Source organism: Ischnura elegans, chromosome 5 (genome assembly GCF_921293095.1).
Source record: "Ischnura elegans chromosome 5, ioIscEleg1.1, whole genome shotgun sequence".
NCBI classification, from domain to species: domain Eukaryota; kingdom Metazoa; phylum Arthropoda; class Insecta; order Odonata; family Coenagrionidae; genus Ischnura; species Ischnura elegans.
In genome coordinates, this window is record NC_060250.1 from 47,290,583 (window position 1) to 47,318,389 (window position 27,807).

Genomic DNA, 27,807 nt, shown 5'->3' on the forward strand with positions numbered 1-27,807 from the left:
TGGGCTGCACTGACTTCAGAAAAAAACTTGTTGGATAAAAGGCACTTTAACTCGCTTGAAAATATCTACGTTCACTCCGGTTCGCGACAATCTCTTCCGTGGCCTTGCTGGAAGTCCGCTGGACACTTAGCATCAGGCACACTGATCAGATACCTGGTGACTAGCTCCACCTCACTCGCGGGCTTATCCGTGACGGCGACCGGGAAATGGATCATGTCCTCGACCCTGGCTGGGACCGGCGCCACCGCTTGCTGAACGGCACTCTCGGCTCCCGGAGACCTCGGTGGATGCGTCCCCGAACTTCCTGCTCCATTCCCTTCCGGTTTGGACTGCTTCATGGGACCGGAAGAGTCTTTCTCGAAGTACAACGCCTCGGGTGCCAGGATACTCGCCGGGCGCGGGTGAGATTCTCCGAAAAGCTGCATCAACAGGACCACCGCCAGGACACTGGTACACCGCATGACTCCTACGAAAATGTCAACTTTGCCACAGGATAACGAGAGGACCGGCTATCTCCGCTAAAGTCTCAGCAGGAGGATTTTTTACCCGATAATTCAACGAGATGCCTCTGGGATCGTCCAGGGACGTTTATTGTTCAAGTCTACTGCAGTCTGGGCGAAAGGGTCTGCTGTCCGAAGATTAGGCTAGGTTCTCTGAGTCCACTGTGGTCTCGTTTGCTGCCCGAAGATTAGGCACTCAGATATCCAACTCTCTCTCTTCAGCACCGTATCACCGTGTAGTCTGTGGTCCGGGCAAAAGGACGTGCTACTTGAAGATCAGATAGTCAGCTCTCCCTTGTGCGAAAGTGATGCCTATGTCTTCGCTTAGATCTGAGCTAAGATAAGTACAGAGATTTGCAGTGATTCGGCGAAAAGGTTGGTGGTCCAAAGTTTAAGTTAGGAGCTATTGTAGTGGATTCGTATGCTGCACAGTGATCCGTGAGGGTGCTGTCCAACCGACTCCAATCTTGGGCAGAGGCGGTCTCTTTCCAGCAAGAGCAGGCGGAGGACTGTGCTTCCTTGGTCTCTCGGTCCAAGATTTAAATACGAGTACCTGCAGCGGACCGTGTCAAACAAAGGAGCGTGAGCGGGAGAGGGGGGATGGGATGAGGATCGAAGAAAACCTCTCCTTCCTCACGAGCCACTCAAAATGTCTAACTCTCTCGCGTGGTCTCAACTTCAACCCCCCGAGCCTTGGACTTCCCTGTCCCTCCCCATTGGAGGAGGAGTCGCGGGTGACGCAATGCAAAAGAACTTTTCTCCCCGAGGGCTCACATCCTCATTCTTTTTTCTCCGCTCTGCTTCGACCATAAGATAATGTGGAAGGGGTACCAACAAGATCGTGATGGCCAACACCGGAACCCATTCACGAGGGCGTGGCACGTACGCCATTTTGGTAATCCCCATTCTGCCTTAACGAGCGCGAAATGTAGTTAACTTTTTCGAAGCTAATATCGACAATGATAATATACCTCGAAGCGTATTTATTATCAAGGATAATGGAGCAGCCATTCTATTGCATAGAATTTAAAATGATTCTTAAGATAAAATTAGCGAAAAACAGATAAATGTTTAAGTATATCTTGAAGATTAAGCAGAGGAGAAAGAGAAGCTTAAGACGACGTAGTCGAAGAGATTTTGTTATTGAATGTGTGTTTTTTTAATACCTGTGTAGAGTGCATTTTTTTATCATGTTGCACGCTGGTGATTGGTCACCACCTGCCAAACACCTTATAGTCGGCTCTCATGGAGTTATATTGCGGTAGAGGAGGCTTATATAAAGTTCAGCATTTTTTTCCTTATCTAACAACTCGTTGGTTCATAAGAGATTAAGGTATGGTAAGTTGGAAGTCCATTCCCGTATCATATTTTTCCCTATACCTTTGTTTTATACTCTTTCTCCTTGATTACCGCTTCCAAAGACAAGGAGACACATAGAGTTTTTAAACTCACATTTCACTCTAACGTTTGGAATCAATGTCACGCCCATATTCGGTGAAAATCTTCTTTTGCTATTTGCTTTACCTTGAAAAACTTGGGAAAAGTCTCTTTTCTGTCTCAGCCATGAGTAGCTATTACGTGCAATAGATCAACACATCAACCCCACCCAGAGATTAAAATCAAGGATGCTAAAATCATATCGGCACGCATAGATACAAATAAATCACTAGAATATAACGGAAGACGTTGTCCTATATGTGGTTACCGCTTTACCTAAGTATGTTAGAAAGAAAACTAATCGAAGGAGGAATATTTAACCATGCATACGTCCAGCATTCAACGCTGCACAAATGGAAACGGTTTCAACTTGAAAACTCACTCACCAATTACTAGGATTTATGATCACCCTTTGTCAAGGAAATATCGTTCAGCGTTTTTCGGTGAAAATGTGAAACATTCAGTTTAAAGCATAACTTTTCGACTAATACGAATAATAAAAGAAAATCATTATGAAGGATTTTTAGTCTCCATTAATTCAGTCTACCGATAAAATTGACAAACTCTCTATTTTCAGAGAAAGTACTTTTAAAAATAAAAGAAAATGTATCTCTGCTTAAATATTAAGCATTTGTTAACTGATAAAATCCGAAGATACAAGCGAGATTTAGTGGAATGTTTCCATATTATAATGAATACTTGCTATTTTCCTCGATTATAAAATGTATTGCTACCTAGGTTTCATTGTTACTATATCATCTTCAAGGTCTTCAACCTAATATTTATCTAGCCTTCAAGATGCTGCAGTGACATTGACACCTAGGTCGCAATAAATTTTATAATCGTCGTGTTAAATATTTATTTCAATATTTGTATACTCATCCAAGTCAGTAGATTAAACCCTTACCCCCTCAAGATCTCAGGTGAGATGGGCGGAGGAATGTAGAATGATAGTCGAAGGAAGAAGAGGCGGTTGTGGCTAAAACAAAAGGCGGTGCAGACTTCCCGCTCCGCGGTCACATTGTGGTATTTTTACGCGACTCCGGACCGGACACGTTCCTCGTTAAGAGAGGAAAACCACCCCGTCCCATTGTCTTACTCGCCGCCGCACTCACAGGCACACTCCGCCGGCGTGGAATGGGGTGGTTGCAGCAAGATGCACCGGCTGGCGTTCCTTCCGTCCTTCCTCGTGGTTTCTCTCGGAGAGTGGATGGTACGTGACCCCCTTGGCACCTGGACCGAACCGCTGATGACGCGATGGGGTTTTCCAATTTTCCAACCGTGTACGGTCGTTCACATCAGACCCCAAATCGCTATTCATCAATGTCATTCGATAGATGAAAGGCAAAGAAGCAACCTAGCCTTGACTGAGACAGATGAGTGACTTTTCCCAAGTTATTTTCCTAAGTACTCCGTGATAACCTACTTTAATCGGTAGAATGCTTTATCTCCGGGCCGTCGTGAGGGTCAGACGTGTTTGGCCTCGTTGCTCGTGGTGAAGGGAAATTTGCTGAAATGACGAAGTCTGGGAAGTCGGAAGTTACGGTCGGGGTTAAATGTTCCGTTTGCCACAAACACCTACGGAATGGAGTGCAATGTGGAGTGTGTAGTTGCTGGTTCCACTTTAACTGTTCTAGATCAAACTTGGAAGAATGCGTTAAAGATGGATGGAGTTGCTGGAAGTGTGGAGTCGAGCGGGAGAGACAGCTCACCATTGAGCAGGAACTTCAAATCGCGAGGTTGACTACGGAGCTGGACGAAGCAAGGAGACGGATTGAAGTGCTAGAAGCTGAGAATAACATACTGCGAGGGCGGATTCCCAGTGCTACAACAACAAAAACTCTAGGTAAGACAAGATGTGAGAGGTCTGAAGTTGATGTGAGATCATACTCACGATCAACAGCAAAAGGAATAAGAAGTGGGATTGTTGCTGAGAAGGACGTAAGTTCATCTGTGCGTAAAAACGGTGTTGGGTCGATGCATCAGAGTGAGCCCAATGATTCAGGAAAAGAAGGGGACATTAGGGATAAATTAGAAGCAAATGAGTCTCTAGATGTGAATGGTGCTGAGCCAAATGTACGTATTATGGGAGACTCTTTGCTGAGATTTGTTAGTGATTTTTGCCCGGACAACTTTCGGGTGGATTGTTTACCCGGAATTAGAACAGAGCATTTAGAGAAAAGAATAAATAATTTGGATGAACGGCGTGACGAAAAAGTGGTAGTATTCCATGTTGGTACCAACGATATTAAACATGCTAAATCTGACGATCACATAACTGGATATTTATGGGATTTGTGCTCCGCGGCAAGAAAAAAGTTTAAAAGTGCAACAATTATTATCAGTGGTATCTTAAGAAGAAGAAATTTCGACCCAAACAGAATTGATTATATTAATGAAGGGATCGAGTGGGTTTGCCAGAAAAAAGGACTGCTTTTTGTTGATCCAAACTGCTGGGTTAAAGAATATGATCTGGGTAGAGATGGACTGCACCTAAATAGAAGAGGTACTAAGAAGTTTGGAGGACTTTTATGTGATGTGGTAAACTCCGTCTTAGTGAAGGGAAACTGAGTAGGGGTCCGGGAGGTGTTGTTTTGGGAGATGTTAAAAAGACAAACAAGGTTACTACACAAAACTTGGACTATAATATCAATGTAAATTGCACAAATTTAAATATTTTGGATGGGGAATGCCAAGATTCAGTTGAGATGTTGGAGTCGTCGAATGGTTATTTGAAATTACTACAATTAAATTGTAGAAGTGTCGCATCCAAATCAGTTGAGTTGAGTTCAATTGTCGAAATACAATGTCCGGATATCATAATTGGCACTGAATCATGGTTAAATGAGGATATATTGAATGATGAGGTTTTTCCGAATGGATTTACGGTTTACAGAAGAGACCGGGCCGGCAGAGGGGGAGGGCTATTTCTCGGCGTAAAGGAAAATATACATTGTCTTCTGCATAGGGTGGATGAGACCTATGAAATGATTAGCGTACTTCTGTTTCCAGGAACCGACAGGGAGTTGGAAATAACTGCGGTCTATAAGCCTCCAAATGACGGCCTAGGTATCCTTGACCGTTTAAACACATTGTATGAGGGCCAAGTTGCGAGCGGGAGGGATAATCCGGTAATTATAGTGGGGGACCTCAACCTACCTCATGTGGACTGGGAAGCCCAAACTGCAACGGGAGGCGAGGCGCAGCAGAGAGTAAATGACCTTGTAAGGCTAGGGGGATTTTCTCAGGTAGTTAAGGACCCTACCCGTGGGGAAAATATTTTGGATGTGTTTTTAGTGAGGCCTATTGATATGTTTATCTCCTCCGATGTTCTTGACGGCATAAGCGACCATAAGGCGGTTTCCTTGTCTGTTAAGTGTAGAAAGTCCAAAAAACCCTTAAAAGGAAAACTGTGCAAGCAATATAGTAGGATGGATATGGTTGGTTTTAGTGATTTTCTAGCGGAAAGATTCTTGGGATGGGTAGGGAATGGGAATTGTGTAAATAAAGTATGGGAAAATTTCAAAAGCCTACCAATCGAAGGATCAGATCGATACGTTCCCTCCAAAATATTGAAAGCAAACCCCGATCCCGAATATTACAACGCAAAAATCAGAAGGCTAAAGCGTCGAGTGAGAAGGCTTCATAAGATAAGACATCGAGGGGGTATATATTTAAGTGATTATAAGGATGCCTATAAGAAACTAAACGCCGAAAAATTAAAGGCCAAGGATACATTTTTGAGGAACTCTCTAAAAGACCAGGGCTGGAGTGGGCTTTACAAGTATATTCGAAGGAGACGAAAAGGGTATAATGCTCTAGAAAATATTTCTCTCAAGTGTGAAGACCGTATTGTAAACGATAATTATTCAAAAGCCACAGCTTTTAAGAACTTTTTTTCCAAAGTGTACAGTGAAGATGGAGTATTATCACCAATAGTTGGGGAAGATCATTCGTTTGACTCTTTTGAAATCAAAGGCAGTGATATAAGAAATAGATTGAAAAAAATAAAAAGTCACGCGTCCTGTGGACCTGACGGTCTTCCGGGGGAACTAATTAAAAGGTTGGGTAATTTTCTAGTTCCTTTTCTTAAACACTTGTTCACGGTAATAATTAACAATGGTGATTTACCCGATGATTGGAAACAGTCATACATAGCTCCCATCTACAAAAAAGGGCCTCGAGATAGTGTTAATTCCTATCGGCCGGTTAGTCTAACTTGCATCGTGTGTAAATTAATGGAGCATCTGATCGCGGACTATATCAAGGAGGTATTAAGAAAAAAGAACTGGTTTTGGGAAGGACAACATGGTTTCCGTAAGGGTTACTCCTGTGAAAGTCAATTAGCATCTCTTTATCAGGATTTGGTGGAGGGGCTTGACAACGGGAAGCAAATTGATGGGGTTCTGATTGATTTCTCAAAAGCTTTTGATAGGGTAGATCATGAGATTCTATTTAAAAAAATAAACGCGCTCGGCTTGGATGGTAGGGTCGTAAAATGGATAAATTCATTTACTGTAGGTAGATCACAACGTGTTAGAGTCGGCGATATTTTTTCCGATGAATTCAATGCCACTTCAGGGGTACCGCAAGGAAGTGTGCTAGGTCCTTTGCTATTTATTATCTACGTAAATGATATTAGTGGGAATATAAAGAGCACAATTAGAATGTTTGCAGATGATTGCATTATTTATAGAGTCATAGACAAAGTAGATGATTGTATCATCTTACAAAATGACCTAAATAATTTGGATAAATGGTCTAAAGAAAATAAAATGATCATCAATGCCAGCAAAACTAATCTAATTAGATTTCGGAAAGGTAGGAGTTGTGTACAAAATGATTACCATATTATGGGTGACTTACTGTCAGAAACCAAATGTTGTAATTACCTAGGAGTGACATTAAGCTGGGATCTGCAATGGGGAACTCATATCGAAAAAACTGCGACCAAAGCTTTCAGGGCGTTACATTTTTTGATGAGGACCCATGGAAAAAGCTGTAAAAAAACAAAGGAATTCGCGTATAAAACGTTTGTTAGGCCCATTCTAGAATACGGGGCATCAGTATGGGATCCTCATTTGAATCGTGAGATCAAGCAATTAGCAAAAGTTCAGCGATTAGCAGCAAGATTTGTTTTGGGAAATTTCAGAAGGAAGGCAAGTGTCACGGAAATGTTAAAAACGCTGGGATGGAATTCTTTAGAATCAAGGAGGAAGAAAGCACGCTTGAAGTGTGTATTTAAAACTTACAGTGGTGATCCTGCGTGGAGGGAGCTAACGAAGCGGTTAAAAGGACCAAGTTATCTAGGGAGGAGGGATCATAATTATAAGATTAAGGCCCCAAGGCAGCTGACAGATAGACTTAAATTTTCCTTCCTACATCGGGGGATAGAGGATTGGAATGGCTTACCCGAAGAAATTTTTTCTGAGCCATTTCCAACTCACGCCTCTATATTTACCAAAAGGATAGATAAAATTGAATTTTGAGGGCTTTGTAATTGTATATTTAAAAAATTTTGTGTTTCTTGTCTTTTTTATTTGGTCTTACAATTAGTATATTATTGTGTAAAAATGGATTTTGAGGGCAATGTAAATGTAGATATGTATTGTATTTTTGCTGATTTGGTGCTAGTTATACGGGGTCATGTATTGTGTAAAAATGGTTTTGTTGAGGGCTTTTTAAAAATTTTGTGGTACTAAGTATTTTGTTTTGCATTGTGGTTTATGTATATTATTGTGTAATAACTTTATGTTACCACCCGACTTCACGGTCGACTTGTAACCAATTATTTAATAATAATAATAAAAAATAATATAAACAAGGTTAATCAAATTGCAAAAAAAATATTTTCATCGAAACTGGGTCCGCTTTTGATTCGCAGTGATTCCAAACATTTACAATGAAAATAGAATATTCAAAACTCAGAAATTCGATTGTAATTTTAAGATAAAATGAACGCGAAAGTTGTCGCCCACTTTTCAGGAGTTGGTGACGTCATGTTTAGTCTTGGTCTTGGCGCAATAATTTGCGGGGGGAGAACCGTTCATTAAGGGAAGCAAACGCTCAAATGAGGGCAAACAAGAACGAACCAAACGAGGTCAATGGGAGAAAGAGATGAGTTACGGAGAAGTGGTGACCCTCTCGCTAAGAGTGCGTGGCGTCATCATAGTATCTGCCGTGATGTTAAGACCGCCGATTTTCGCCACGAATGGCTCAAGTAGGCGGCGCGGCGGTTGGAACGACGGAAAAGTTCAACTCTATCAGAAATGACATTAAGTTGGTGAATATTCTATGGGATGAGTATACATATTTTAAATACATAAGACGAGTATGCCTTTCGTTTACCTCATATATTCGCAGTTATAAGTAATTTTGCTCGAAAAAAATACTACATTAACATGTAGCATCATAATACGTTCTGAGTTACAGAACACAGTGAAGCGAAAGGATTAAAGAAAAGAGGGAACGAAAAATCTCGTGCCTTCTCTGCGAATAACCCACCAGTTATTTTTTTAATAATTTTCGATTTTTAATCGTGTATTTTGGCATAGAATCTGCAGCTGAATACGGAATACCAGATAATAAATGTCTCTTTGAATGACTGCTCCTCATGGAATTCCACTTTAAAATCACTTTCATCCGCAACAATTTGCAACTATACTCTTCCTAACAAAATATTGCTATCTTAATGTTAAAAAAATGATGCTTACCCTCTAATACATTTCTATTTCACGGACAGTTTATAAGATATTGAATTGAATCGATTATATTTTTGTAGGCTAATAATTTGATTCTGATACATTAAAGTACAATTAGAATTATATATTAGGTGCGTTTATCGTTGCGCTATCTGACGTTCGAATCGTTCATCATTCTCCTATCTTCTGAAATCTGATTTTTTTTCTCGAATTATATTTCGTACCAAGCTTTTTTGTAATCTCATTGAACTGATTTTTTAAATTGCCATTAGTTGATCGAAAGGAGAAGGTGAAGTGGACGGAGAGGAGGAGGAACGATGAAGTGCTGGACATGGTGGGTGAGGAAAGGCACTTTTTCCAGCCTTTATATCAACTCACCAACCTGTCTGTTTGTTTGTCTGTTTGTCTGGTACAAATCTTGTAACTCAAATTTGACTCACTTCCTGTGAAGCAAAAACGCTGAAATTTTGCACACTTCTTCATTTCCGATGACAATACATGAAAATATAACTTTTTCTCTCCAACCCCCCTTTAACCACCCCCCCAGTCAACCTATAGCCCCCCAAAACATGTTTTTGATCTAAGAAGTTCCAAATGGTCGATTTTCGTGTTTTGCGACCACAGTAAAAGTTATCCACTTTAGGCATATCCACATAGTAGGCATTTAAAAGCATAGGGGTGGCATTTTGAAACATAGGGGGCTTACCATTCACTGAAAATTTAATAAATATAGTGACTTTTTTAATACGTCACTTTTGGATTTTCGGGGTCACTGAGTTTTTTTGCTTTGTGTCATATATAAACGTTGCTCTTCCCCTGTAATCTAAATATAAAGGCTGGTTTAAAAAAAAAAATTTTTATAAGAGCTTATTTAATGAAAGACGTAGGAGACAGAAGGTATGGATGGAGAGAGTATTTAGCGGGGAGGAGATGTTGAAGACGGTGTTAGAGGGTAGAATGTTGGTTAAACGAGGGAGAGGAAGGAAGAGAATAGGATTTTTAGATAGAGTAAAAGAGTATAGGTCTTATTGTGAATTGAAGAGGGAAGTGCTTGAAGGAAAGGGAGGCTCCTAGAATGCTTCTTAAGTACTCCATGTACACCTACCTTAATCGGTAGAATACTTAAATAATAAATTTGTTTACGTGGAATAGGTAGAATTATACATAAAGTGTCGAGTTTATTTTTTATTGAGATTACGTATACAACTTATTCCCTTGAAAATTATTTTTGTGATCCCCCTTAGCAATAGAATCAAGTTGTAGGATATTCCCTACGCCTATGTCACGCGATATGGGTCTTTTGCCGACCCGGTGGGGTTTCCCCTACTCACCTAGGGGAGATACAAACGATTTGAAAGGAAAGATTTGGCGGGGTGACGGAAGACTCGTTCAGTCAACGTCCCTCGCTTCAGCACGAATTCTCTTTTCCTCAACCATTCGTTTCGATGTCTCTTACGCTCAATGTTTTATTGATGACGGAGGTTTCTGAGAGGAGAGAGATTCCTTGCCAGTCCCGACGTAGGGAAACGCAGCTGTCCCCGTACGTAGGTTGTCTCCAAAGACGATGACGTTCATTGAACTTTTAGAAAGTTTTACCGGGAACACCGTCCACGGCAAATGATCCCAATACGGACCTCAGGATGGGGTGACATTTTAAGCAATTCACAGCCTCAGTTATCCTCGTTTGCTTTTTCGTACTTGCTTCCAGATTCATCACTGTATTTTAGCATTAAACTCACGCTCAAAGCGCGAGATCCGCAAAGAAATCGAAAATCTTTTCCTTCTCCTGCTTCGGCTATGATAAATTCATGAGGTGCAGAATGTAAACTTCGAAGCATTCGGTGAATTTAAGAATTTCCACGGTTTTATTCAGACGATGTTATTTCGTGGAATCCTTATAACCAGAAATATTATTTTTATTGCGATTTACTCTGGATTTTGAAAGCAGTCTATTATTTACAATACAGAGCCATCTTGTATAAACTGATATTGCGAGTGCCTTAGACAACAGAGTCTTGAACTAACTTTTCAATTAGAAATTGTTTTAGTTTTCTGAGTTCATATCCCATTCCAATAACTGCTAGTCAATAAAGGGACCAGTTCATTGATGAACCTTGTTGTGGAAAACTGTTTGAGGAAATACATCACTTTACCGTTTTCAAGTCAACGCATCAATTTATTAGAGAATTTTCCAATTCAATGTCTTCCTTCTTCAGGAGCTGGTTCCCAAGAAACAATTCGTGCGATACATGGTATGAGTAAAGCCAGAGAACAATGAAATCCACGTTTTAGTTGATAGAAATTCGACCAGTGAAGTGGAAATAATCACATTATTGATTAATCAAAATTATGCATTTCAATGGTATACACTCTTAAACATTAGAATTTTGGGTTACCAAGTTTTCCTCCATTGATTAGTTAGACGGAAATTTGTCGCCAAAATGATACTTTTATAGGTACGAATAATAAAAAATATTGCCCTCATCTACCTACCTCAATCTGATTTTTTTCTCGATTTCGATTCCATACCACGTTTGGTTGTTATCCCATTGAACAAAATTTTCCAGTTTGCTATTTGTTAATGTGTAATAGGTAAAAAAGAGCTGTTGTTGATTCGTTCAGAGTTCTAACGATTATTCGATCACTTTACCGCCCGATCTTTCGGTTTACAAGTATCCTTCAATATATTTTCCCAATTAAGGTACCCAAATGTTAGCTCTCGTTTGGAGTTTAATGCCATTTTAAAATGTAGTATACCAATGGAATAGCTTTCCGTAAAGTATAATTTTTCCCTGGTAAGGCATTCTATCTTGGTAATCTATTTCCTATTTTTAGGGCATGATGAACTAATAAGATATCAATCATTATTGCATACATGGTGCTCATTGTAGAGAGACTATCCGACTACTACTAGTAATTTTCACAGGTCGTAAAAAAAACCTAATTTACTCAAATGAAAGAGTCTAAATAGTAATTTTCTATCTCTACATTCTCAAATTCACAACTTCCCTCGAAGGTTGCATACAATATTTCATTAGTTGAAAACAGTCACCATGGGAACACTTTACCTTTGAAATTTCGCGGATACAATTGCTTTCGACACTGACCCTTGCAATAAATTACTGAGAAGTTGGCAATCCAAGTGATCTATGGCCACCCAGTCACTGTAATGTGATTAATTTTCTTAAGCCCAAGCGCTCAATCTTCGCGCCGTATTTCCCATATCGTAACGAATTCGATCCGGAACCAAACCGGCCGAATCCAGGCTGACCGGGAGCGGTCCGGCCTCTGCAGTCTCTGAGCATGCTGATCGATCCGTCGAATTTTTTTATCTCAACTGATAGCTAGGCTATGTTCTTTTTATCAGGGTACTTTTGCCAAATGATATCCTACTAAACAAATAGGAGGAAGCTGTGATATTAAAGGCATGACTAATTAGAACATTTTCGTATATACCATCATCAGACGAAATATAAAAAAAAATGGAGCGGCGACACCCAAATGATAACTTTGCAATAAATTTTTGAGAAACCGGCAATCCAAGTGAGACCAAACATCAGTTTTTAACATCATGTTTCTTAAATCTTCCAAAGACTTCCTAATTAATTTTGTTGATATTTTCATAAATTATTTTTTCCGTCAATAATTTGCTTTTTATAAATGTTTTCGAAAATTCCTCCAGACTTTTTTTCCTAAAATTCATGGAGGAAAAATAAGGGTAATAATGATAGCTTATAAGCTTACTTACAGGATTCGGAGTCGAATAGGGAACTATGAAGAGACAGGTTGGTATTTTGGAGTTACAATTGTAAATCGACAGTCGCATTGATTATAATAACAAAGGTTAACCTCCTGATTCCTATACCGCCCTTATTGGCTACTAAAATTCCGTTTCGATTGGCTGAAACTTCTGATATAGAATTCGCACTAGGAACCAGAGTTGGTATAAATGATGGTTAAACCAAAAGAGTTACGCCAAAATTTTCATCCCGCCGTCACTGAAATTTAATGACCAATGAGGTTTATTAAAATTTTGACTTGAGTACTTTTTAAAAAATTATATTGATATTTTTTTAAATTATTATTTTTACCGTCAATAATTTGTTTTTTATAGATGTTTTCATTCAAGTCTCATTATTTCAATAAAATCATCCTATTACATTTATCGTCTTCTAGCATGAAAATAAATTCAATCAGGATTGGATATGTTCCCAGTAGTTACTTGAGACGCTTCTTAGCGAAGAGATCCAATGTATCGTTGTATTTATGCCACTGCATTGGAATGTAGGTCCCCTTAACAGTTCTCGTATATCATTGATTTTTTGCAAGGTATCCGATTACCCCACTGGTATATTTCTCATTTTATCGGTGTTTATGTCGTTTTCATATAAAAATAAAGTTTTAATTGCTTGATTTGAAATGAAAATGATTAAAACGCCGTAGGAATGAAGGTAGCCATGCGCTTCTAACTCTTAGTAATCTGTATTCTGTCGCTAAGTTCACTCACCTCTTTCAATCCTTCTTTTTGACACACTTTAATTGCTGAGCGTTATGTTTACATCAAGCAGAAGATTGATCTTTCATAATCTTGATAATTTGTTCTTTGAAAGGGTTCTCGGGCGTATATAGAGCTTTACCTACTCATTTCCAATGTCAGTGCTCGTACGTCCTGAGCACTGTCACTTTACTTCCCGAGTTTGAATGCATAGTACATTCCTATGTTTTTTTTAAATTGCATTATTGGTTAGTGCACATAATATATTTTATAATAGAACAATAAATAAACCATGAAAAAGAAACTATACTAGCCTACTATACTCATGCACTTTTGGCACCAATCGTTTTCGCATGTCTATTCCTTTTTCCTTCTCTCATTATATTCTTTCTTGATACTGTATATGTAGCTGTATTTTACTATGAACAATTTATCGTTGGAACCAAAAATGAAATTGAATTAATAGTGTTCTCTTGCCACAGAAGCAGGCACGGAAGAACTTCTAGTGTTATCCAGTTTTGGCTGCAATAGTTAATAATAAATCTCTCATTCCCGATACAATTTTCATTTACGAAAGCAATCCTTGTAAGTAGATCTCAATCATTGAAATTATTCCATTTTTATTTCAAGAATGTAAAACTTCGTAAATTTCTGCATTTTACCTATTATTCTTTTTGTGTCACCTTCGCCCTATTTAATTCGCCTAATTCACACAGAAGAGAGCTTAACGGCTCTTAATTTTCTATTATAAAGGCAACGGGCTATCTCATTCCTAACAAAGAGCGAATCATTATATTCGCATGGTTTAGGTCCGGTGAGTAGAAGGTTATGGGGAACACCAACGTTTGGACGTCACGCGTCCGTCTTGCGAGCGGCTGTTCCCCGCGAATGCCCGGCGGCCCGCCAGGCAGAGGGGAAATGCGAGTTTCGGAGGCTGCCGTGATGCAAACGCGCGCTGCAAATGGGCAATGGCGGTTCTCCATCGTCATGGCTCGTGAGAGGCCCGTATGCTTCGCAGAAGCGGCAGAGGAGGCTATGTGCAGCACGACGCGTTCGCGCCGAAAAAATAAAACCTCTTTGGAGGCAAGAGGTGAATCCCCGAGACATGGAGGCGCGGGTTCGATCCGCACGTGCGTGCCGAGCACGTCGACAGGTCAGAGATCGTCTAGCGCCTCGTCATTTTTCATTCTCAGAATTCTGCTCACCCACAAAAAATAATATTCAATGGAGATACGTACTAGAAATCCCAGCGTGTTTTTGGCGGACTTTGGATGCGTGAAAACTCTAGCTTTTGCACTTAATGAGTACAAACTCGTGTTTATAATTTTACTTGGAGAAATTAAGGTGGCATCTCTACGGTTGAAAATTGAATTAAAAGACACGAATGATGTGCATAGTTACTTTTCATTCAAATCTTGCATGATGAAACCAGTGACGTCATGGCAAAATTAGCAGTGCCGGATCGACTTTCCTTAACTTTTTAACAAGTGAAATATTACTGTGTGTGTTTGGTGGAGGGGTCGTCATCGAGATTCGGAACGGGAGGCTGTGATGACTGCACCCCTATTTCAAGCGGGACCTCCCCTTTCCCCTCTGTGCCAAACATTTACAAATTTGTAAAGCGCCTTCCTTACCTCCTCTCCATCATATTTGGATGGACGGTATGGTAGCAGAGTGAAGTACCACGGACGCCCGTTGATGTATTTTGGACGCAAATATCTTTATCTCCTGATGAATCAGGACATTTTTGTGGCGTCATGGTGGAATTCTCACGCACGTAATATAATCACGCAGGAATCTCCTTGTGATTCGTTGATCGGCTATTTCGCATTTTTTTGCGGAAGTGCTCTGGAAAAGCCATTGCCCGCCATAGATCGGTGTACGTTTTTGTGCTTTATCCTCCATTATCTCTCGATGCATATTTGCCATATTGCGATAAAAGACTTGTTTCTATTCCAAATCTTTTCAATTGTATCTGCAGACATAAGTCTTATATTCATTAATAACTAACATTGTATCAAGCTAATGCTTGAATTAGTGCAACTACTTCAAGCCAAATTACTGAAGATTTTGCAAGATCTGAAAGTGAATAAATGACTCTCCCGACGAAACTTTTTCGTGAAAGTAAATTAAGGGTTTTTCGAAACTCAACTATCAGCATTAGATGTTTGTCATGACTTAAGTGCTACAGAAGACTGCGTGGAGGCAGATCTGCCATAGAGGGAGAAAAACGTCATTAACTTTCGTGATAGTCTTCTGACATGTGTCCCCGCACTATGTGCTCCATGTATTTCATTTCTCAAAAAAACTGAGGATTATATACCACAGTGGATTGAATCATAGATTTTGTTCGATGATTTCAAAAGCATTATTACTTTAAACTCCGCCTGTCATCTTCAATAAGCGGATCAACAAGTCCTTCGATAAATATGTATATATTCATTTTATTTTCCTGTATAATTTATTTTTTTTGTAATAGCGAAAAATTAACTCCCCGCGGCAACGACGATTTTCATCTTTTTGGTTTATTTTTAGGTAAGAGAAACAATTGATCACCATTTCCTTACATGAAATGTCTAGAAATATTTTTTACATGTAGCAAACGTAACTTCAATATTCATGTACTCTTCTAAACCTCGGAAATTGAAATCTAATTTTCGGCCATTTTAAATATTAAAAAACGGGTAAAATTTAATTTCAAAGGGATATATGCAATGTGAAGAAGTTTTTCTCTCTATAAAAATACAATTAAATGCACCAATCAAACATTTTTCCCGAGACGAGATGAAGAAGACGACCGTTACACCGTTTTTATAGTTTTTCGCATGTTCTTCTTTACTCTTTCGACCGTAGAAGATAAACGTTTACGTTTACAAAATGTTTAATGATTCATTGTTGTAGTCGAGTAAACAATGAGTAAAACGATATATTGATGGCTAAGTTCTAACAACACGTATCTCAAAATTTGGCCGGTCTGAGTTAATACTGCTAATACTGTTAATAAAAAATTAAGGTCTAGCAAAAAACAACTCTTTGTTTGAAAAATGCATGCTTCTTTTTCAGTTTTATGTATTTTTGGTTTTTAATTTTAATTAAAATTATGTACAATTCAAAAAAATTATCGTTTTTTTTGCTCTCCTGAAAAGTTACTATTTTTAGATACATGTTGTTAGAACTTAGCCATCGATAAGACTCGATCCTATGGAGCTTCGGCGTAATTTCGTACTAGCGCTTAAAATTCAGCCTTCTACCTTTTTTGTGGCGACAGTAATTAAATTGGGGATTTAATGAAATTTACATATTTATTCTGAGCTCTCAACAGCTTTTTTATAATTTAGTCAGAAAGACTACATCACCATCAACTTGTTTTCTGACTTCCAGTGGCAGGTCCCAAACACCAAAGTCGTCGTCTCCAAGGCCTCGTCTTTGTTTTCCTTAGACCGTCTTCCAAATCTCACTGCGTTTCCAATCTTCAGCCGCCTTCTTCCTATTCCCTTTTCTCCCTCCAATGTTCCCTCCACTGGTGTATTTAAAATCCCCATCCATATTAAAATATGCCTGATCCAATTCCCCTTACTCTTTTGTACAGAACTCATAATGTTCTTTCCTCCCCAAATCTTTCCAGCACCTCCTCATTCCTTTCTTTATCCACCCCCAGACGGCACAGAATCCTCCGTATCTAATTCGTGTGAAGATATTATCCATTGACGAAAAGCGACGGAGCGGTAGTCAATGGATACTATCTGCATATGAATTAGATACGGAGGATTCTGTGCCGTCTGGGCCTCCTTCAATTTCTCCAGCCTTCTCCACAGCCACAGCTCAAAAGTGTTCATACCATTCCTATCTTTTCTTCTCAAGGTCCACGTTTCGCATCCATATAACACAACACTCCAAACATAGCATTTCACCATTATTTTCCTCATCTCTATTTTCATGCTGTTACATAATACCTTTCTCTTCTTATTAAATGCTACCTTTCCCACACCTATTCTTGTCTCTATCTGTCACAATCCTTCAGTCCTCATTCTGAGACTACTTTTGCATAGTATTTTGCTTCGCGGATTGGTTCTGGATGAGCGAGCTAAAGGCTAAGCCAGTAAACCAAGCCTCAAGGTAAGTGACACACACGCATTGGGTTGGGGAGGCAAGATCCTATCCGTGGGCCAACTCGCACTTCATGGATTTTAATTGGATGTGCCCAAAAGCTACACCCGGTATTTGAACCAGGGATATATCGGTTAGGAGCCAGGGTCCATCCACTTGTTGACAACGCTCCTGTTAGGAAATAATATTTAGACATTCCAATTTCATAGTCAGTTAAACGCAATTTCATTTTTTTACGCCTTTACAGAAATTGAGGACTTAAGTTGAATATTGGGCTTTGTTGAATATTAGCAATCGTTTTTTCACAAAGTATGTGGCTAATCAGGCATCATTTTTTTTCAAAATATTTACCTATTTTTTTTATTTTAAATCAAAACATCTTTTATTTGGCGAGTTTCATAGTTGAATTTCAATGAAACCAATATCTTAAACTTGAATGCAGGTTATAAATCAATGGTTTAGTCAATGAAGGTACATTTTTCAGAATATAAAGAAACAAAAGAATCACGAAAATAGTTTTATGAAAGGAGTCTCTGTTTTTACTGTGTTTAGGAACAACATTTGAGATATTTTAAAATCTATATCACCGTTTTTGTGCATCATTTGGAATTCCTGGTGATGGTGAATTTGATTCCTTTCAGCCTTCTGTATCAGATTAGTATAATATATGGAATTAAAAATTGTCTGGTTTCAGATTACATAAGTAGAATTGTCTTTATCGGTAATATTCCTTCGGTGCACAAAAAGTCTCGTTGGAACACCTTCATTAAACTTATGACATAATATGACGTTCAGACAATCTATGCTCATTTATTTGGCTAACAGAACAGAGAAATCCTGCAAAGTAATGGGATTGTAAAATATTGAAATTAAACATTTGTGACAAGAATTTTACCCTGTCATTCAATGACACTGCGTAATTCCAATCTCAGGAATAATTTTTTTACTAAAACCAACTGAACGGCTACATTGATTGCGTTGCACTGGCAACAATTCCATTATTTGCACCTGATGCAATGCTGTCTTGTGTGCCGCACAGAGTGACGTAAATGCTATTGCTCGCTACTATTCTCATCTTTTATCCGTTCAAAGTTCAACGCTGAGGTAATTTGTTAACTAGTATAGATGGTGGTTAGTCTATATCGTGGTTTATTACGCCAACAGAGTCTTCCTTTATCATTGATAGCGCCAGACAGGAAAAGATGGAACCTGATGTAATGACTCGTGGTGGTGTCTTGAGTGCTTTACAGTGTGACGTAACCATTTCCGGGAGTACTCGTGGGGATTCTCATTTTTATCTGTCCAAAGTCCAGCATTGGAGGAATTGGGGAAAGAGGGATCGAAGGTAGGCACTGAAGATTAATCTTGGCGCATTTATTTCTTATCGCGTTTCCGGTCTGATATGTTTCCGGCTTGAAAGTGAATGAGTTTATACATTTCACTTCGCAAAAGGAAAAGTCTATTCCAGATAAAAATTTTCTCAGGTGTGTGCGTTAGGGATGGATTTCTATAAATTCCATTCCATTCATCACTGTAAATTACATGTTTTATTTCGAATCATTCCACGACTTTAGACCCATTGGTTCTCACAAGTTACTCTTGCGTTATCTGTCACTCTTCTAAAAATATCTGTCTGTTTACCAGTATGTACGCATTTGGGAGTGTTTTTCTTTTTTCTAAAGGCTATCCTGCATCAACAGTCACTCGGGAATAGTCCTTTACAATACTATTCTGCTCGTCAAGGAAACTAATATTTAATCGAGTAGTGCCACGACTTAAAAACCCAGACCCCTGTTAAAATGTTCCCCTTCTATTTCAACCCTATGTATACTTATTGTCCATTCTTATTTTTTCTGACAATGATAGCAAAATCAGGTACTGCAATACTAAGTTCCTCTATTCAACGTATAAGATTCACAGTACCTCTACTGTTTTTCCCTCTCATCCTTTTATAAGTTACAAATGTGCGTCTAAACGCAGCACTACACATTAAATAATAATGCTGCTTTTACAAGTTATAACATCATGATAATAGGTTGACCGTTGAAATCAGATATTGAATATACGTAAATGGAATTTCTGGAAAGTGAACTGAATGAAAAAAATCACCATTTAGCTTTTCACCAGAAAATATCGAGGAAAATATTTCTCTGAGCGCCACATTTATTCAGATCGGCAAAGAATAAGGTCTAATGTGCTAGTCGCTTGATTCTTGACGAAATTGTATATTGTAAAGAGTTAGAGGTGTCTCCCACTAAATCAAATAAAAGATTCTAGTTTTTGTTAGACTGTTGAAACACCAGCCATAGGTACCCGATTCAAATCTCGGCGGTGGCAGAAATATTTTAGTTTTTTTTTAAATTCCCTTCTTGAGTGCTTAACAGAGGGCATTATAGGCACAATTACTCCTCCCGTCATATGGGACGTTAAGCCGTAGACGGTAAGCCTTTCATTAAGAGCAGAATAATGCCGAGTTTATCTTCACTCTTTTTTTCCTGCCCTCCCAAATGGTGCAAATCACCTACTCTGTTGCTCGCCTCCTCCAAATATCTATCTGCACCTTCATCAGTTGAGGCTGACGTGAAGATGACTTCAATGCATATATTCTATATCTTATTCGGGATTTACTTTCACATTCTAGCCTTAGCCATTTTTACATTCTTCGTGCAGAATACCTCTATCATGTGATTATATGCATTCTTACTTTTGGTATCACATTATCAGGCCCGTATAAGGGTCTCTTCTTCCTTCGTATCTTACACATTCCACGACGGTCGAAATCTTTACCATCGCTCTCTTTCTTCCTCGCTTTCTTTGACCCAACCTCCACATTCAAGATACCGTTACCTTTTCATAAATCCTCCATTCATTTTACCTTCCGCGATTTATAAACATCAATTATCTGTCCTACTACTAGATGTTGCGCGGCGCTTTGTAAAATTTTAAGCTCTGTGATCGACCCTTTTTATGATGAGTATATTATCGTGAGGAACGCGTAATGAGGAAAACAAATTTTAATTCTTTCCTCATTCCTTTACTGATGTCGTAAACCTACAGATTTAATATTGATGCCGCTATCCATTGCATGAAGGGGGAGTAAGTGGATAGGATTGATCGAAAGAATGAAAGTTAACAGTCCTTATTGGGAATTGAAGGGGCAATTTAATTTTAGGAAGTACCTGAAGATGAATGCAAGCCAATCGAAACGCGTGAAGTAGAATTTTGTGAAAATAAAAATTTACAGTTCCATATCGCCTCTCCCCCTCCCTTTGAGGGGCCGCCCTCATTTGTCGAACTTTATAGTACCACAATTGTAACTATTTTATATCATACCGGCAGGGCACCCGGAGTTGCTCGGGAGGGATAGTACTCAGAGAAGTGGGAAACTTGGAACTGGGAATTCATGGTCACATGGAAGAATTTTTAGGTAAAGGAACAAAGCAGGTACGATGATGGTACACATATATAACAGCAAACAATGCAAAAAAATGATTTCCGTATGCCGCGCACGGCATCAGCTTGCCTTGCGCGCAACACAACATTGATCGTTATGTGTATCAGTACGTGCATAGACCAAAAACGATACTCCCAAAAAAAGGTTAAAATGCAGAATCCTTTGAGTTAAGTTTTTCCTCGAAGCGACTCAAGAGGTGAGCCTACACGGCAGGATGAGATGTGTAGATGTTGTATGATGTGACGTAACAAATTGCAATAAGAAAACGACGCAAAGGACGCGTTTTACGCTATCGAGAGTAGCACTGCGGGGTTCGGGAGCATGATATGCACCTAGGTACTTACTTTGGTCGCAATCCATGCAGCCATATGGAAATGCATAGCGGGCAGACAAACAGACATCCTCTTTTATATGTATAGAAGATGGTTTGGAAAGATTGTAATGCTTGGAAGAAAGATTTCATATGTTTATAATCAGTTAAAATAAAACTTCCTTAAACTTTTTATGTGACTTGTTAATTTTTTTTACGATAAAAGTTGAGGTACCTCAAGATATCTTTTGCGTTCCTCCTTGAGTTTTTTCTGTATCCGACACTGGCTTTACCATGACATCTCTCAGGAAAAACTTGACTTCATTAGAAAGGGGAGACGGGCGGGGTGGTCAGTAAAATTCATCATGAATACCTAATTAACCACCCATCTACCTACATGTACATCTATCTACTTCTACGCCAGGCCTAACACACTTGTGGGAAAGGTTTCAATTGAAGTCTCGCGGCTTCTTGGTTTCAATTTGTTCTGCAGAAAAAAAATGAAGATACTCTATCAATTTGGCCTATGATCTCTCATTTTCTCTATCACTATCGATATGAAATGGAAAATTTCGAGTGAGCTGGGTGATAATCTCAAGTATTACGAGTAATTACTGCGGCGGAACGTTCGTGTTAAATTCTCCACCTCTCAATCACGAGAACGACGATTATTGGATGACACTGCTGCTATGAACGCGACTTTCCGATTGTCCTCGGTTGCAAGAAGTGGGGATTGTCATTTTCTTAATATGCACTTTTTTGTCACACGACATGATGAGCCAAAATAGGTCTCCGACGTAAATTCTCTATAATATTAAAATAAAGCCACAACCTGGTGTTTTGGGTAGAGGGTTCATGTTCATAAAAAACACATCTAACTACATTTTTGAAATCATATTTGAAGCCGGGGCTGACTTTTTATTGAAAGAGCATATTTATTTTTTATTTCATTCTTTTTCCAAAATGCCTATATTAATTAAACATATCCTTTGCAGCAGTGGAGCATTTTTGGATTTTAATTAAACTTTTTGAAACATCTGCTAGCCAAAAAACGTTCCATCATGTAATATCTCTCATTGAGCTCTAGAAGGATGTCCCTTGTCTAACCTAGCTAAAATGATGTCAGAAGCGATGTATTAGCCATAGGACATCTGCTAGCACCGTTTCCTCGAGGTTTCAATTGCAGGACAGTTTGGACCTAGATATATCCGGCTGTTTTTTAAACCAATATGAGATGTTCTGAAAATGTGAATATTTATGATCCTACTAAAAACAGGGTGCAAAAATTTGCTGCTTCGCAGGATTACTCTCCAAAGGTCGGCCTACGAGTAATATACTTTTTACCCCCTGCTCTCAAGAGGGATTGTAATTGAGAAAGATATAAGGAGAGAGGCACCGTCGTGATTAGTACGACGAAGTCCCCGATTTAAGATAGAGGGATAAGTATTAGGGATTCAAGAAAATCGCATCTTCATCAATGCAACGTGAGCTAGCGAAACCAGATTTAATATCCACAATAAATTAAAAAGAGCACCTCGATTTTTCTTTAGACATTAATAACGGAATGATTTCCAAAATCCTTTTTTTTCCTTCATTCTACTAGATCCTTAGAGACTGGTAAAAGAGTCGACTTTGATTTCAGCTTTTTACCGCATTTAGACCAATCCTCATGGAATCAAAATGCCTGTGGAAACGTATCAAATTTAGAAAGCTTATTCCTGCTATTGCGTTCGTTTTCATATTCTATAAAAGTATGCGTATTCCACTGTCATGTCAGTGGACAAATTGAATAATTTCCATCTTTTTTGGAGAGAAATCAATGAATATTTCAAAGATAAGAAAATGTTCAAACTGACAATGAAATCAGAGAGAAAATCGGCACTTATATTTATGCTCTGAATTTATTGTAATGCAATGTGTTCAAAGTCACGGAGTAAAATTTCGCTAAGTAGCTTTACTATGGATCTTCGACAGTCAGCTATTCGCCACATTTGTGAAATAATATATCGTTGTTAGTTGATGATTCTAAGTTAAACCAATTGTGAACTGAGGATAACAATAAAATCAATTGGTCACATTACTAACACAATTGCTTCCTAGCAACTGCGGTTGCAGATAACCAACCAACTACCGGCACTCATACATTACATAAGAGGTAAGATTGGCAATCAAAAAGTGAAAGATACTATTTTACTTTAAAACGGACGAAGTATTTTAGAAAAAAACGTGCATAAATAACTTAAGTTGCTATTAATAGTCATAAATAAAGCCAGTGATTAGTTTCCGACGCATTTGAATGGAGAATATGCCGAAAACTAACTTCGAATTTAATTTGTAATAAAATTAAATAATCAACTAAATCCATACAATCCTGACTTTGGAAAAAGATCTTGTTCTACTCGGCTATCTCCTTAACAATATGTTCCTCCCAGAAATCACGTCTTAAATAATGAAAAATGGATATGATCGTAATTTCAGAGCAATTCTTAAGCGGAGCCAGAAACGTTTTTTTTTATATTATTTAAATTTATTATTTTCTCAATAAAACAATAAATTACACTCAATCGATAGAATCTTAACTTAAGGGAAAGTACAGAACAACTTTGATAAAAATATTTTATCATAATATTGTGATCAGATGAGCCTTTAGTTGCGTATCTACTGTTTTTTATTTTGAATGTTAATTTTTTGACAAAGGTGGGATGCTAAAAGAAATCAGCACTATATTTTTTATTTGGACCTCCATTGATGAAAATTCTTTATAGCCGTACATACAATCCGTTTAGCGTATCCAGACGCATAACTTCTCAGCTATGCTCATTTATATTACTTATATTGGTAGATCTCTAAAACCTCCAGTTTTATAAGTTTTCAATACTCCTGAGATAGTTGTGGTGACAATAAATTAAATTTAAATTGTCCTTTTAACAACTATAGTGATAAACATTTGAAAAATATAATACTAATAGTAACTTTTTTATAAAAACTCAGTAGAGGTAAATAAAAAGAAGAAACTATTATTAAGGATTTCTGACTGTGACTATTTTCTTGCTCATCCAATCGGAATGCATTGAACCTGCTCCATATGTGGCGCATGTAGATATGTGTGCAGGTTAGTGCCGTGGTTATCTTACTCCGGCATCAGGCTTTGAGTAAATTATTTCTATATTAGTGCTCAAGAACGTTGATAGCTTAAATCAATAGTCTGGACGGTATCTCTTTGGTTTCGCAATCAAATCGAGACAGAACAATTTGGTAGGTGTGTTATCATTTCTTGCGTTGTATAATCACTTCTCAAATAATCTAAAATATTCCGAGAACGCTCAAATAAATATAGCATACATTCCAACGACGGGTTCGTTAGTAAATTATAATCTTTCGGATGAATGATATCATCCTGTCAGTCTTTTTAATGCATCGTCATACTCCAGGGAATATTTGTTTCTCGATCGCTCATGACAAGAACCGCTTCTTTCCTCACAAAAATAAGCGGTGACTGCAAGAGATGAGTAAAATTAAGGCTTTAGGGAATTCCATCAAATTAATAAATCACCACGGGAATTCGTGGGAACGAAGCCCCGTAACATGATGAGATTCATAAACGAATAATCGCGGAGTCATCGCTTCCAGGAATGGAAGAAGCAAGAATTACAGGAATAGAAGGATCAACTACTTTGCTATTTCCACATAGTAATTTATTAACACCGACTATGGTTTCGTTACAGAGTAACATTATTCAAATTTATAATGTAAAGTTGTTGATCCTTCTATTCCTGCGATAATGGATTTCCACCAAGTTACGCCCACTACGATTAATTATATTTAGCAAATAATTACTTTTGGTGGTACTGTTATTGAATTAGGCATGGAAAATGCTTTTGGTCCTGACAGATCGCACTATTTAAATAACTAGGTACGTAACTGAAAATGTATTCACGTTCCGATATGAGAATAGATTACCCGTTCACCATGCAACACTTTAACTTGCGTGCTATGAAAATGTTCAGAAATTTTTTTAACGATTGTAATCGTATGCAAAAAATCGGTTTTATTCAAAATGAAAATCACGGCATTGATAAATTTGAAAAATACCATGATCTATGTATAAATGTATACTTAGCTTAGAATTTATTTTTCAGCATAATAAGCATGCAGTATTCGGTGTATAATTTGATATAGGCTCATTAATGGATGGATGCGGAAATCCTCCATAGTTTCAAATGTAAGAACAGGCACATACAGATTAGAATCACTGTAAAATTTCATTGACTTATTAGACTTCATTTTGAAGCAAGAGTGGTTGATCTATTTATCAACCCTGTAGGATGATGAAAGCTCCATCATACGAGAATCATGTCCCATAGATAAATAAGCTCCCAACGCCAGTGATGTATTCGCTGATGAGAGGATTATTAATTACATCTTAATCCAAATGATACCCCAATGGGCTTTTGGACGAAAACCCGGGAATCTTTTCAAAGGTGACATAGGTTTCTTATGTCCCAAGACTATGTACCTTCCAAGGGAGTGCTAAAAAATATTACTCGGGATAAATTAAATCAAAAGAAGACTGACGGTAATTTATTGCCGATGAAAAAAAAACGATTTCATTCGGAATAAATCAACTGATAAAAAATAACGAATACACTTCTAACCATAGGTGTTCAGCCAAAATTTATTAACATTGGAAAATAAATATCTAATTAATAATAATATATAATTAATTAATAAAATAAAATTAATTTCTCACTGAATGTCTTTATCTATTAGATAGCTGCAAAGTCTTATTTCAATGATATAAAATTGAAAAAAGAAACTCATTTCGTAGTAGAAGAGGGAATGTGTATTGGAATTTGACGGTCTCTTAAATTTTATTCCTGGTAGCAGAATTATCTCAAATATATTTCTAGATTAAAGCGCCGTAGAAGTATCTAGATCTTCACAGATACAACACATTCCTCCGCAATCGATACTTTCGCTAAGGAATGCACTTCCTTTTCTGTCAAGTGTTACGAAAAAAAGATCCACGTGCTTTTCCTGATTCGTTTGATAAGCCCGCGAAGAAGAATGAGAAACATGAACTCGAACGAAATCGAGACAAGTGAGTAATCAAAATACTTATCGCACACTCCCACGTCTAAGGATGGGCTATTTAAGACCGTCGCGAGCCTCTTGAGGGTCAGTCTGGATCGGACAGCCAAACACAAAGCTTGTTGACCGTTGCGGTTGGAGAGCCAATTCACTATCTATCGTTTTCACTCCTGATTCGCCATGCCGCATCAGAAAGAGCTGGTCTACGGCCTAGTCCTGTCCCTGGCTTTGATCACGGGAACAGAACAGAGACCGTTCCATGGCGTGCGGCCCTGCGGAACATCTGACGACTGTAGCCCATCTCCGCTACCTTCAGAAATTATCAACAGCCCTATTATTGCTGATCAAGTACGGTCAGTGCAAGACCAAAAGCAAACCATGGCGAGCCAACCTGCACTTTCCTCTGAAGTATCTAGTCGAGAGGAAATTGTTAACGTCGTACAACCGTGTGGAACATCCGGCAGCTGTGACCCAGCCTCACTTCCTAAATTGGAGACCAACAGTCCGTTAATAGCAGCTCTGGTCCGCTCCTCCCAGGACTCCAAGCTGATCCTGGCCAGCCATGCTGTCCTTCCCAACAGGAGTTCTGAGGAGTCAGCTGCGTTCCCTAGCAAAAGAGTCAAGAGAAGTCTCGGGCATCAGATGTTTTACATCGTGGGTGTACCTGTTCTTCGGTGTCCCAGTGGGCAGAGACTAGCCCACGGGAATATATGCCGCGAAGTGGAATAGCACCATGGTACCTGCTTCTGAAGAGGAATTCCACTCCATTCATCTGGCTACAAGCTACGGCTGGCGCACCTCGCGGTAGGATCAGCCGAAGCAGGGCGTTCTGTGACATGCTCCGGGGGGAATAATGGAGGATCGTCTGATGTGGGGTCACGGCTCTAATTTACTCCTTCATCCACATTGTGAGAGCCGTAGTTGTGTATGGACTCAATGACTTGATTAAAATAAAACTTGTATGTGCCCTCTATTGGCGCATTTATGGATACGAATCTCATTCCATCGATTTTAGAAAGTTAAGGCTGACGTGTTTCTGATTGTTACACTTCCTGAGGACATCGAAAGGTATACTTAAATTTTCAGTGGTGTTAAGATATGTTAATTTGTTCCCAGTTTTTAATGAACAAAAGTAATTCTTCGATGATTACGATAATTTATTCTATTTTATTTCGTTCATTTATGCATGTGGATTCTTAGAGTTTAATGAGCAAAGATGATTCATTAATGAATACGATAATGTATTCTATTTGATTTCGTAGCATACAACACCTTTTTGTGAAAGAAAACTTGTTTGTTATCTTTGTGTATAACGTGTAAATATGTAATATTTTATATGGTTCGAAGCAAAAGAGAAAGTTTCCTGTGCGTAAGCAAATGCTCATCATTATTAGCCATATTATATGTAAACTGTGATTCTGATCTCCATCGAGACCTAAGTGGTGTCCGACATAGTTTATTTATCAGTTAAATATATTTTTTTCCTGAACGTATTGTTTATATTTATAATATAGGTGAAATTAGGAGTATAAATTGATAGCATAGTCCGACCTCATGTTTTTATTCCTTGATGTTCACCCCCAAGAGGAAAAAACGTACAAATCATATTTTACTTGTAATTAGTTAAAATTGTTTTCTTCGTGGTGGCAAAATTTGTGGTAAAAACTTGCTAGGAGAGGCAAATAAGTATGCAACAATAAATAAATAAATAC